Here is a 12,374-nt window from a genome sequence, read left to right as displayed (position 1 = left end):
TATCTGGGTCCTTTCAGCAAAATCTTGCTAGTGTATGCAATGGTGTCAGCGTTTGGAAGCTGATTATGGGATGGATCCCTGGATATGGCAGTCTCTAGATGGTCCATCCTTTCGTCACAGCTCCAAATTTTGTCTCTGTAACTCCTTCCAAGGGTGTTTTGTTCCCACTTCTAAGGAGGGGCATAGTGTCAACACTTCAGTCTTCGTTCTTCTTGAGTTTCATGCGTTTAGCAAATTGTATCTTATATCTTGTGTATCCTAAGTTTCTGGGCTAATATCCATTTATCAGTGAGTACATATTGTGTGAGTTCCTTTGTGATTGGGTTACCTCACTCAGGATGATGCCCTCCAGGTCCATCCATTTGCCTAGGAATTTCATAAATTCATTCTTTTTAATAACTGAGTAGTACTCCATTGTGTAAATGTACCACATTTTCTGTATCCATTCCTCTGTTGAGGGGCATCTGGGTTCTTTCCAGCTTCTGGCTATTATAAATAAGGCTGCTATGAACATAGTGGAGCATGTGTCCTTCTTACCGGTTGGAACATCTTCTGGATATATGCCCGTGACACCAGGACCACAGCTTCAATAGCTCTCTTTTCCTCACCCCTTGTACTTTCCAAACACCATAAGGGGTACAGGCTACTTTCACTACATGCTTTCTCTCATGATTGCCCTATCAGAAACACAAAGAAGTAAGGCCAAGTGACTGTGGAGAAGTATCTCTAAACCTTGATCCAACATAAAATTTCCTATGACGTGATTATCTCAGATGTTTATCATAGTAACAGAAAGGTGATTGACATGGGAGAAAAGTGAGGAAAATGTTTGATTTTTTTCTTTCTAATTAACAATTGTCAGTAGTTTTTTTTTTATTATTTTATTTTATTAAAAGAACTGCAATACGTTCTTAAAAACTGGCTTTTACAGGTCATCTCTGATTCTTGGAATCCCAATTTTCTTAATCATGATAATGTCAAAGGAAAGGGTAGTCCATCAATTGTTCCTCTTTTCATTGCAAATCACGTTTTCTAACACCTTCTCCAATAAAATATTCCCCAAGAATGTATCATTTCAACCCCAAAATGTTTGTTTTACAGTAGAGAGAGAGAGAGAGAGAGAGAGAGAGAGAGAGAGAAGTATTTAGTAATATACCTTTATTAGATTACCAGTTTTCTGAAATATACACTTGGAAAAATTCTAAATTTATATAACAATTATATGTTCATAAATTTCAATTTTTATGGAAACAATAGATTTAAACCAGAGGAGAAATTCATGAATTTCCAATACCTTAGAGCATGGCCACAGTGTGAACAACAAAGTTCCATTTCTATTGGAAAAAGTTATGTCTTTTAATTACACAGCAGATGAGTTTCTATTATTTGACTCTACTGAAGACCAGTATGATTTCATACCATTGTGATGTTAAACACTTCATGTTTTCACTCCATTTACTTTGATTATTTAGCCACCTACAATCATAGTTGGTTTCTTCTTCTCTCACTTATAATTCTTGCCTCATTATTATTTTCTTTTTTCTTTTACTTTTTCTTTCTTTCTTTCTTTCTTTCTTTCTTTTTTTTTTTTTTTTTTTTTTTTTTTGGTGGTGTTGTTTTGAACAAGGACTACTTCTATGGAATAATGAAAATTTAAGCACTTCCTAAAATTTCTAGACATTATCTCGAAAGCTCTCATCTCTGAGTTGACTCATAAAGGACACTCTTTATTAAAAGTTATTTTAATTTTTCATTCTGTAGGAGTGAATAATTTTTAAAAGTTCTTAGGAAGAAATATATTTAAAATAGTAAAATAGGTTGTGTTACAATTTCACTGCTTGGTTTTATGATGTCCCTTAAACGTATCTATAATTGCAGAAATGTTTATAACTCTATTAATTAATGTAATTTCTAGCATTAATTGGCAGATTGACACAACCTTGAATCACCTGGGAAGTGATTCTCAATGAAGCTCTGTCTGCATTGGGTTGGACTGTGAGTATGACTGTGGCAGGTTGTCTTAATTACATTAATTGATATAGGGAGAATTCGCTCACTGTGGGCAGCACCATCCCCTAGGCAGGAAATTTGAACTCTCTAAGAGTGGGGGAACTGTGAGGGGAGTAACAAGCTGAGTACAAGCAAGCAGCTAACCAGAGACATACTATTTTTTCCCTGTTCTTGACTATTCGTGTGATGTGACCAGCTGACTCAAGTTCCTGCAGCTAAAATCTCCACAGTAAAAGGCTATAATCTGGAATTGTGAGCTAAAATAAATCTTTTATCCCCCAAGTTGTTGGTTGGCAGGATATTTTATCACAGCACGTGAAAGGAAATGACAACAGTTATTATCTTTCTAGTTTTATTCCTGAGGGATGTATCAAGTGATGCTGAAAGTAGTTTGTAAAGCATTCATTTCAATGGAGAGTTTCTAGTCTGGGGTTAGGACTTTAGTTAAGTTTATATATAACTCAATACTGATGTGTATTCAAAAACATTTAAAATACATAATAATGTAATATAATATGATATATATTATTCCTAATACTGAAAATAAAACATTCCTTGAGGACTCCTCTAGTACAAGATATTTGGCTCAATCATTGAAACAATAGGGCTAAGTATTAGAATCAGTCAGGAAATTAGATCTATTGGTCACAAAAGGAATAGGCATGCTGAATATGAAGTATATTATATATGTATTTCATGTAGGTTAATAAAATTAACAAAATTTATTTAAACAGGGAATATAGATGCAAAGATTTAGAAATAGATTTAGAAAAATTTTAAAATACAAATAAAAAATATATACATATATAACTATTACATGAACATAATACATGATCAACTTTTTACCATATCCCATTTCTCTGAAGAAAAAGAGAAATACCTTAGAATCTTGCGACTTTGGGAGAAATAGATGATGCTTTTCATTTCTTGACTCTGTGTGTGCACTGGAGTCACTTATTCCCTTTAATTTTCTGTGTGGTAGCTATGATAATGCCGCCAGTAAATGATTATCTGCATATAAAACGCATGTCACAACTTAGTCATTGCTCATATGACTGTGTAGCACACTTCTATACTGTAGAAAGTCATTTTGAACTCAAGTAAATTGAAAGCATATTTATTTATTTATTTATTTATTTATTTATTTATTTTCTTTAGTCCAGACTTTAACCCCTCTCCTGATCCACCTTCGGACCTTTCCACATCCCACATCTCCCTCTCCTCAGTCTCTAAGATGATGTCCCTACCTCCATACCACCAGTCCTCCCCATTATTATCCACTTAAAACAACCATTTTTTAAAATAACCACAATACCATATATTTTAAAAACAAATAGAAGCATATTTGTACATATTTGTAATTTGTACAACAAAGAATGGTTTATTTACCCTGCAACTATTCTCATAAAGATAAATTTGACCTTTGGATAAGAGGTTGCCAATTTAATTGAAATAATATAAAATATTTTCTAAGGATACAGTGTCATTTTCATCTAACTTTTTGTTACTTGTAATTTTTCACTTATTTCTTGGTGAGATAGAACTTAGTACTGGGAAAGAAAACACCTCCCAACCAAGACTGAACAATGAAAACTCTATCCTACACAAATTGTACAAATTCCTATTATTTATTTTTATCCATAAGTATCATGTTATTATATATTCCAATTAACCTCTGGGTCCTAACAAGAAAAATTAACAAAACAAAAACTACTAAGAAGTACTCCACACTTAGTTTGTACTCCACACTGGGAGTGGGGTTCATACAAGCCACAAAACAAATAATTTTATTTGATGGTGAGAAATACAGAGGCAAAGATTATGGTACGGATATAGAATACTACTTGTGATCAAAGTTTAATTGGCTAAATAAGAGAGAAGAGATGATTCTTTGTCTTGTGAGAGGATCTTGAGACAAATGTGGTTTCAAGGGTATCTGAAGGGAAGCAAATAGTGGCAAAACCATTTTGATAAGATTCACGAATGCCAAATCTTTTATTGCAACAAGTTCCGAGAATAGATGGTTGAATTAAAATATGATATGTAGTGGGTTTTTTTTTTACTCCTTCAATCCTCTTTTACATCATGAAAACTGATAACTAATAGCACACAGTCTTATCAGATGCATGTTAACCAAGTAAAACATTCCTCCATCTGAATGGCCTAATGAGAATGTGGGCCGAAAACCTCAATAGATATTTTTCCAAAGATGTCAGAGTTGAACAACAGATAAAATCGGTCTCCCAACTTAATAAACATCAGAACAAAGCAAATCCAAACACAGTAACACATCACCCCATACTTGTTGGATAAGAGTTTATAAAATGGCACACGACAACTGTGTTTACATCCATGACGACATAAAGCCATTCATGACGATTTAAAGCAAATTACACTGTTAGTGGGAATGGAAACTTGTGAGGCTTATTTGTAAAAGAATTGAGAAGTTCCACAAAATATTTAAAAATGGGGTTATGAAAAAAGACAGCACCCCTACTTCTGTCTATATGCCCAAAGAGAATAATATTTCCATCCCAAAGATGTTTTCATATTTCCATCACTGTAACATTATTCAAAGTCAAGATAAAGAGACAACTCACATGCCTACTGATTCATGAATACATGTAAAATGAGTATATATGTATAGATATGATAGAATATTGTTTGCATATTTTATGTATAGATATGATAGAATATATGTTTACATACACAAAAGAAAGGAATCATGCTAATTGACACAACTTGGAAGAACATGAAAAAGTTTAGGCTAAGTAAAATAATCCAGACAAAAGAAACAGATGCTGTGAAATATAATTAATATATAACACTTTAAAATGTTGAACTTAGAAAAACATACTAAACTGATCTTTACTGGAAACTAAGGCTTAAGGGAGTTAGTTGCTGGTCAAATGACATGGATATTAACTGTAAAATGAGTAAATTGTAAATAATCAAATGGACAGTGTGTATGGTGACTATAGTTACCAACAAGACAGCAGCTGTTACATTTTCTCACCATATCCACAAGCTATCTTTGAGAGAGGATGCTTGCGTCAATTGGATCCACTGTGATCATCTTTTCATAGTACAAGCCTGTGTTAAATGGTCTCTAAGTGTACCTTAAGCTTATGTAATTTAATAGACACAAATGAAACTTGGAAAAATAAAAACATTCCCTCATAAGTGCCCATTCAGCAGCATACATGCTCTCTCTCTCTCTCTCTCTCTCTCTCTCTCTCTCTCTCTCTCTCTCTGGGGTGTGTGTCTCTGTGGGGGTGTCTCTCTCTGTCTATGTCTCTCTCTCCCTCTCTCTCTCTCAACACACACACACACACACACACACACACACACACACACACACACACACAGAGGTTATTAACCTTATCAGCAAGCACTTTTACCTACTTAAATGCCTTACCAGCCACAGTTTTAACAAATACCTTGTCCTCTACTAATATAAAATTTGGAGTTGATGAAGTCGGGGAATCAGAGACAGTATGGTTGGCTCACAATGATTGAGCTATTAGAGAATGATTTTAATTCACATGTACATTGATGTTGTGAAACTCAAAACATACTAAGAGACAAAAAGGAATTTTTATGACTGTTTGCTACTGTATTTACTTTGGGGAATAGGACGAAGTCAGGTGTTTATTAGTAATATGGAACGTTCCTGCGAAACTGACTTCTTATAGCAAATGAACCATTTTCTCAGAAATGGCAAATATGAAATAAGTGAGCAGAGTAATTACCTGGGTAATTACAGGGCACTACCCAGATCAGATATGCACAATTAAATTTCCAGGCTCATGTTGTTTCACTGTAAAAGCTGATTATTGACTGGTATATTTATCATCTTTGATCGAGTTTAGGGACATAATAATTGCTTGTTTTCGATGAAAACATTTGTAAACTGTGGTCCTAGTTTTTATATTCTTTTTAAATCATTTTATCTTTTTTCACTATATTCATGTTTCTATGAAAAGTCTATCTTATATCTAAAATTTATTTCAGTGAAGAATTCAGTGTTATAAAATTGCTTTAAGAAGCATTGTTTTGTGGTGAATACTAAAATATTTCTCATTAGTTTGCTTCTCCCAAAACTGTTCCTGTGAACCATGTCATATTTAACAAAATATCTCTACTGAGTCAAATAAATCCTTAATTGATACAAAATTTAATGTAAAACTTTCTCTTTAAGTCCCCACTCCACTGAAGACAACAGTTGCTTAGATATTAGGTAACTCTATGGAAGTTGTTTGCAGCCATTTTTTGTCATACGAAATATAAATATGTATATTTTCCAAAAAGAAGTTACATAGATATTTTCTCTTTCATTCATTTTTTTTTCATTTCTGCTCCCTTGGTAGAGCCATGTGTATACTGAAATGTTTTTATTTTAGAATAATTATACATAAGGGGAGCAAACTAAGTTTCAGAAAGATAGGATGAATGCATGCTATCAAAACAGAATTTATTGTTTTCTCAACAATATGTTAGATATAATAGACATAAATGTTAGATATAATAGACATAAATGTTAGATGGGGCATTTTCAAAGAAGGAACCACTGAGAGGAAAGGTGTGGCCAGAGCACTTTATGGACATAAATGTGGTCAGGCACACTATGCACATGTATGAAATGTCATTATTAGACTCACTGTTTTATCCAGTTAATAAATATTACTAAATAATTAAACCCCAGAAAAAGAAAGAGTACAGGCTCTGGAGCGAATAGTTTGAGTATTGAGTGAGAAAAGTACTTGAGAAAGATTGGAACGAAATGGAGACCAACTCAACTCTAGTCGATTAAGCTGGCTGACTTCCTGGAGAAAATGTCAATTGATGATGTGTTACCAAAGTGTACTCTCATTCATGAAAAGGAAGAATATAAAATTGTACAATGTAATGCATATTATGGAAGTCTCTAAGACTCAGCAAGCCCCTGCTCTGGATGCCTCCAAGAGGGGCACATCCATGTGCTCTGGGATCCCACGCTCATGAGTGATCCATCCTTGTGCTCTGGGATCCCACACTCATGAGGCCATCCTACTCTTTCTTTAACTCATTAATAACTAGTACTATTTGCCTGATATACAAAGTTGTGCATCGATGTTGTCAATGCTTACATGTTGAGGTTTTATCTCTTTGGGGTTTTTTCCCCCCTTAAAACAATGTGAATCTTTTTCCTTGTAAATTTATCTACACATCTAGGACATTTTACCTTTGATTTTTATAAGTAGTATTTGATTGTCTTCATGTTTTTGTTCTTATTCTTCCTCCTCCTCCTGTTCTCCTCCTCCTCTTCCTCCTCTTCCTCCTCACTATTCTTCTCTTTTCCACTTGGTATAGAGAAAATTTCTCTAGCTGCTCTCCTCTTTCTTCCCTAGCTGACATGCATCTTCGTATCTTTCTGTCTTTGCCCACTCACTCACTCTGTGTCTGGAGAGCTTTCTATTGTCTTTTTCTGTTGTTCTTCTTTTGTCACCATAAATAAAGGCATAAAATCATAGTACATTCTGGGCCAGGTGATAGTGTGTCTTTTAAAACTTACTGTACCATAAGAGACCACACAATACTTAAAATATGATACACATACAAGCTTACAGCCCTGCACAAATTCAAACCAGACAAAATCCCAGTCCCAGTTCAGATAAGGGGAAGTATACCTAATGAAGACGCTATTTGCAGTTGATACCTGATGGGAGAGGGAAAGCACATTCATGCAATACTGTCTCTGGGTCTGTCAACCACAGTGCAATGCAGGCCTCATGCCAACAAGTAGGTGACCAACGCAAACAGACTCCATGGCTCTCTGTTTGCTTTACTTGCTGTTCTTTTGTTCTTTTGGTTCAGTGCCTTTTCTCTCTATTTGGTTTTTATTTTGATTTCTTGATTGTTTGTGTTTTGTTTTATTTTAAGTAAGAGGAAGGAACATGAAGTTGGCGGGCTAAGTAGGTGGAGAGATTCTTGGAGAACTTGGAGGAGGTTAACAAATACTATCAAAATATAATGTATGAAAATGATAAAAATAATTTTTAAAGTAATAAAATATTGTAATATTACTTAAGGATAAAGTCATTATTCCTTTATTCCAATTAAATCAATATCATAAAGTAAACTGCTGGCTTTTAGACCTAAGATTTGTATTGTCTGTTTCAGTGTTTATGTCTAACTTAACAAATGTAGAGATCATTTTGTATAATTTTGGCAAAACGATCATCCAACCAATCTACCATAATCAGAAAGAAGACAGTTTCTTTCCCTGTGATAGCTAGTGCGGTGAACGTTCACTTGAGTGGGTGGCCATGGTCATGTGGGAAAAGAGCCTGAGAAAAGTGGATCAAAATGGCCCTGTCTCACCCTGTGCAGGAGCTGTGTTGTTTAACACCGGTCTGAATACAGCAAAGCAAAGACACAGGCAGGCCGTGACTCCATCTCAGTCACTAAACAAGAAGTCCTGCTTATATTTGCACATTTGACATCCACCTGATGCCTTTGTTACAAAATAAAGAGCAAGGAGGAATACTGGAAACGTACTGAAATCATAGGATCATATCCAAGTAGGTATAATAACGCTAATGCATTTTTTATTATTTCCTTGTAATTTTAATTCTAAAATACTCTCACCTCATCCCTTTTTACATTTTGAACATCTGTCAGTGACATCTGATTTTGTCTGAATCTGACTTCTTCTCATCTTGTACACTATTTCATGGAATCTTCATTTTATTAAAATTTGATGTAAAAGTCCCAGACAATATCTTATCTCCTAGGGAAAATACCTTCTGCCAACATCCTCTTTTTTTCTTCTTTCCAGATATGTGTTTCATCTTTGTGATGGAAGCACACATATATGTGATCGAATGTGCTCTACTGATTCATTCTTCGGAGGTGTGGGAAACATTTGAGGTGGGACCTAGCTTGAAGAAGTAGAATACTAAGGAGAGGCATTTGAGAGTTGAGCCCACGGTTTCTGTTGTACTCTCTGTTTCCTGATCCATAATAATATAAACAGCATGAGCCACATATTCTTACCATCATGATCTGAGCCGTTCTACCAAGACCTTCTTCTTATGTTTTAGTGAATGCTTTAAATTGTGAGCTGAAATAAAACTTCCCTCTTTTAAGATGTTTATGTAAAATATTTTCAACATAGTAACATAAAAATAACTAATATTACATTCATGTGCTTACTGATATTCCTATTTCAAAACTTGGTTAAAACGTAGCACTGGGTTCTTTTTTATTATTGTTATTTTTTCGATCTTTTATCTACATATATGTATATGGAAGTGTGCTCTCAGGTGCCTGAAGGAGCATCAGATTGGAGCTGTAGCTGCAAGGAGATAATGATCCAGTCAAAATGGGGTTCTCTGTCTCTCAGCCTGGAATCCTTTGAGAACAGGGTATGTCATTTTTGTTCATTGCTAAATTTGATATTTATAGTGGTAGGCCACTATAAAATACACTTGAGTTTTATGCAGATGAATTATACCCACCTCATATAGAAATACAAATAGTGTACTATATATTTTTCTATGCTTTAGTAAATTTTATCTTAAAAAAGAAAAATTCATTCTTATATATCCTTATATGACAACAAAGTCTTGGTGGTTTGATTAGCATGCTGTGATGGTTTGTATGTGCTCTGCCCAGGGAGTGGCACTATTAAAGGGTGTGGTCCTGTTAGTGTAGGTGTGGCTTTGTTGGAATAGGTATGTCACTATGGGTGTGGGCTTTAGGAGCCTCACCCTAGCTGCCTGGAAGTGAGTATTCTGCTAGAAGCCTCAGATGAAGATGCAGAACTCTTAGCTCCTCCTGCACCATGCCCTTCTGGATGCTGTCATGCTCCCACCTTGATGATAACGGACTTTTCAAAAGGCTTAGATGGCTCTCTGCCTCTACCTTTGCTGTCTGAAATCAGCATCTCTCATTTATTCGTGTGTTCTATATCCTGTATGTAGCTTTCCTTCCTGATATCTCATGATGCAGTACTGTCACGAAGGCTCCTGATAGATTGGTTTGTTAAATTCTTTTTTTTTTAATTAGGTATTTTCTTCATTTACATTTCCAATGCTATCCCTTACCCTCCCCCCCCACTCCCCTACTCACCCACTCCCACTTCTTGGCCCTGGAGTTCCCCTGTACTGAGGAGTTTGCTAGACCAAGGGACCTCTCTTCGCAATGATGGCGGACTAGGCCATCTTCTGCTACATATGCAGCTAGAGACACGAGCTCCGGGGGTACTGGTTAGTTCATATAGGTCTGTTAAATTCTAATCACAGCAGCTCTTTTTTAGTCCAAAATTCCAAAAATTTCTAGATTCCCTCACTAACTGAAAACAAATAAACAAAACAATAAACTGGAGCAGGTTCTGCACAATAATGTTCCGTTTCCAGTACCAACTTCTGTATTAGTTAATTTTTGTTGTAATTTAAAACATCCCATGGCCAACCAACTCATAGAAGAGTTTATTTTCATTTACCAGTTCTTTTACGAGAACTAGATGCTCGTGATGACATGAAAAGACACAACCATCCGGTCTGGCGCTGGAGCAGGAAACCTGTAAACTCACATCTCAGTCACACACACAAAACAAAGAGCCGGAGCTGGAGTGAGGCACAGTTATCCACACTCAAAGCATTTGTCACGCTTTCTCTGTTTAGTCTCCATGTCCTCAAATTTCAATAACTCTCAGCAAAAGAGCCACCAATGGGAGAACAAGCACCCATAAACCTGACCTTACTGGGGACATTTCCTGGTTAAACCACTATAGTGGCTTTATTCTTTTGGTATAAAATAATGATATATAAATATCTGTGACATTTTTCCAAATAAATTTTATTCAGTGGCTTACTAACTTTTCAAAGAAGTTAGGAAAGTGTTTGTAAAATACTCACTTATATTTCCAAATTCAGAATTAGTTGAAAGTGGTCATCCATTGTGGGGAATTTCAGGCTGGTCTCCAGTCGAGCTGAGGTCTTAACCCCGATGGTCACAATTCACATACATGACACGGTAGGTGTTCCCTCATGCTCCTGGAACTCTGGCCTCTGCCTAAGGTACCACCTCCCACAGCCCTCACAAGAGAAGCATGGTCAGTAGTTATGTAAACAATGGCCCAAGCTTCTGACCTTCAGGCTAAACTCCTCCCCAGTTACCTAGCAACAGTGAAGATCATAAAAAGGGCTGCTCAGCCCTACCTCACTCTCTTACTCTCACTCCTCTGTCTTCTCTTCTCTCACTTCTCTCTCCTCTTCCCTTTCTCTTTGTCTTCTTCTTTCGTCTCCTCTCTCCTTCTTTCTCTCTCTTTCTCTCTAGCCTTTCCTCTTCTCCTCTCTCTCTCTCCCTCTCTCTTCCTCTTTTCTACCATCTCACCTTCTCTCTTTCCCCTGCATTTCTATAATAAAGCTCTTGAGCCATAGAGTCTCTGCTCCTTCAAGTTCCGCCTCACACTCTAGTCAGTGTTGGGAAATTCATACCTCTTCCCTCTCTCCCACAACCCTGGTGGCTTTAGCAAAGTAGCTCCGGGGGGTGTGGGTCCCCAGGCAGGGTTGCCCCTTGACCACCCCCTGAAGAGTGGGATAGAGGAATGCCCACCAAGGGATGAGTGGATAGAGTAGATAGCAGCCCTCCCACAGCTGACTGACCAGAGAATAGGGAAACTCTGGCGGTGTGTGGGCATCTTTCTCCTTCCATTCTTCCCCAGGGCCCCCTTTTTTATTTTGTTCCCAACAATCCATACTCTTCAGAACATGCCTGATCTCATCAGAACCAGTTGAGAATAGGTAGAGGACACAGGTGATAATTTTTTTAAAATCACTTTAGTGTTGGTAATGTATGATTAGGTACAGCATCGTCTCAAGGCCAAAAAAAATTTTTCTATTCCTATTTTCTCACAGATTAAAATTACTCCTCAGGCTCCTGTCATCAGAACAACTAGCTATATCAACCAACCAGAGTTCCCAGGGTTTAAACCACCAACCAAGGAGTACACATGGAGGGACCCATGGTTCTGGCCATATATGTAGCAGAGGATGACCTTATCAGGAATCAATGAGAGAAGAGGCCTTGGTCCCATGAAGGCTCAATGCACGGGTGTAGGGGAATTCAAGGTTTGGGAGGCGGGAATGGGTGAGAGGGTGGGGGCACAACCCCATAGAAGCAGGAGGAGGGGTGATGGGGTAGGGGATTTGTGGGGAGAAATAAGAAAAAGGAATAACACTTAAAATGTAAATAAATAAAATATCCAATTAAAAAAAACAGACATTAATTTTTCTTTTCTCAGCACAGAGATGGGAACCAGATACAATCACATTTGGGGCAGGGGTTTGTTTGTTTGTCTTCTGTTTGTTTAGTTT

The 12,374-nt window shown here is 36.6% G+C and overlaps 1 long non-coding RNA gene across 1 annotated transcript in view; it reads right to left on the bottom strand.

The window, feature by feature from the left end:
* 1700010J16Rik (RIKEN cDNA 1700010J16 gene) overlaps positions 1–10,968 on the bottom strand; it is a 58,674-nt gene extending 47,706 nt beyond the window's left edge. The window contains exons 1-2 of the long non-coding RNA NR_040579.1: positions 10,914–10,968; positions 2,891–3,021 (exon numbers count right to left, since the gene is read on the bottom strand). This is a non-coding gene — a long non-coding RNA (RIKEN cDNA 1700010J16 gene). The remainder of the gene's footprint in view (positions 1–2,890; positions 3,022–10,913) is intronic.
* Positions 10,969–12,374: the final 1,406 nt, after the last annotated feature.

The sequence above is a fragment of the Mus musculus genome, chromosome 10 (assembly GCF_000001635.26).
Source record: "Mus musculus strain C57BL/6J chromosome 10, GRCm38.p6 C57BL/6J".
NCBI classification, from domain to species: Eukaryota; Metazoa; Chordata; class Mammalia; order Rodentia; family Muridae; genus Mus; species Mus musculus.
Note: the sequence above shows the minus strand (reverse complement) of the source record. Positions and strands in the feature narration are given on the sequence as shown.